The sequence below is a fragment of the Choristoneura fumiferana genome, chromosome 20 (assembly GCF_025370935.1).
Source record: "Choristoneura fumiferana chromosome 20, NRCan_CFum_1, whole genome shotgun sequence".
Classification (NCBI taxonomy): Eukaryota; Metazoa; Arthropoda; class Insecta; order Lepidoptera; family Tortricidae; genus Choristoneura; species Choristoneura fumiferana.
The window spans coordinates 15,904,130-15,905,910 of record NC_133491.1 but is presented as its reverse complement, the minus strand read 5'-3'; positions in this window follow the sequence as shown (position 1 = coordinate 15,905,910).

The following is a 1,781-nucleotide window of genomic DNA, read 5'->3' as shown; positions in this document are numbered from 1 at the left end:
ATAGCGTGCGAAAGAAATGACCATACATATGCTCCAAAACCATAACCCTTGCCGTTTCTCACACTTATAAATAAAATAAAAAAATCTTGAATCACTTCATAATAGAGTACATACAGTACAACTCGTACATATGCAGACAGACGGTGGGAAGCGACTTACTTCTATGGAGTGAAAAGTTCACGACGCAACTAAGAGTTAGGGAAATTTGGCATGTTTTGTAGTAGGTTGCTGCAGACCACAAGTTGGTACACACGATAAGCCATACTTTTGGCCACCCAGTAGGAATTAAATTCTTACAGCCCTGCCTCTGGTGTTCTTGTAACAAATATTAATGTTTCTGACAAAAATGATAAAATAAACATACCCGTGTATCCAATTACATAGGTATTCCTTTCATCATCGAATCGTACATACATAAATAGTTTAAGAGTGCACTCTTGCTAATTTCCTCTCGTCCGCCAACTTTTTGACTTCTTGATTTGTGTTCAAACCATAATTATTCAAACATAATAAAAACATTGACTTGACGTTGTGACAAAAATGTATTATAATGACGTTTAAATTTTACTTATCTAGCCAGTTATAATAATAAAAAAGTACGAAAACTACTTCGATTGTGAAAACCTTTTATTCACCGAGCCTAGATTTAGCGGCCGTAAAAATGCCGTGATATGTAGGAATTTATTTGAGCCTCACTGTAAAACTTGATATTCATACATACACATGCAATGTATGTTGAATGTAGACCTTATTTTTTAACTAATTAGTTTAGTGATTACACCTAGCACCTTTTATTGTGAGAATAAATATGCTTTATTTAAATTAGTGGCGCTACTGTCTACGTAAGAGTAAATAACGAATATCTGTTCAGAATTTGTAAGTTGAATTTAAACCACTTGTCCTAGATCGAAGCACCGCATTATAATGTATGTAAAGTATGCAATGTTATAATTTTTGCCGAGGACTGGGTCTGCTGTTACTTAAATAATTATTATTTTAAATGACAATTTTAAAAGTAACTTACTATTTTTCGTCTTACTTACAGTTTGCGTCCTTGCATTAATCAGAAATAATAGTTTAGGCGTTTCAACTTACGAAAATAACAGATTTAAAACAAAAAAAGTAGATACTAGACTCAGAAACTTGAACTTGATCTCTCAGTGATCTAATGCTTTCTTCATTTAGTTGTCGTATTATCTGAGCCAAAGGTGATGGTCACGTGACCACACGAAATAGTCGATACCTATTTACATAGTTTGATTTTGTGACATTGACTCACGCACCCATATAAGATGTCACTACATGCTCGCTGCGAACACTGTCAGTTGTACTCATACAATGGTAAAATGCATCAAAATTTACTGCATCACGCTGCACTTTTGATGCAATAAAGTTACTTTTTTTTGGATTTTGCTTGAAGAACATATCCATAATTTACTATTCTCAAAAAATCCTCTAAGAAAACATGTCCGTGGAAGCTATGCGGGGTGTCCGTAGGTTTGTATGGAAGAGCAACCCCCTTAAATATAACATAAGAATAAAACTACATATATACCTACCTGTTTACAAAACAAACAAATTGTTTTAAATATAATCCGATTATTAAGAAACAAATAATAATAATCTTATTTGAAACTTTTCTCAAAAATGATACGTACCTACAGTCGCGATTACATCTTTAAAAAGTCACCAGAAGGTTAAGAATGCCAAACATTGTTCAAAAGCGATAAGTAGAGAGGTTTTGAATTCGAAATGAGAAATTGACCAGTACTTAGGTACAA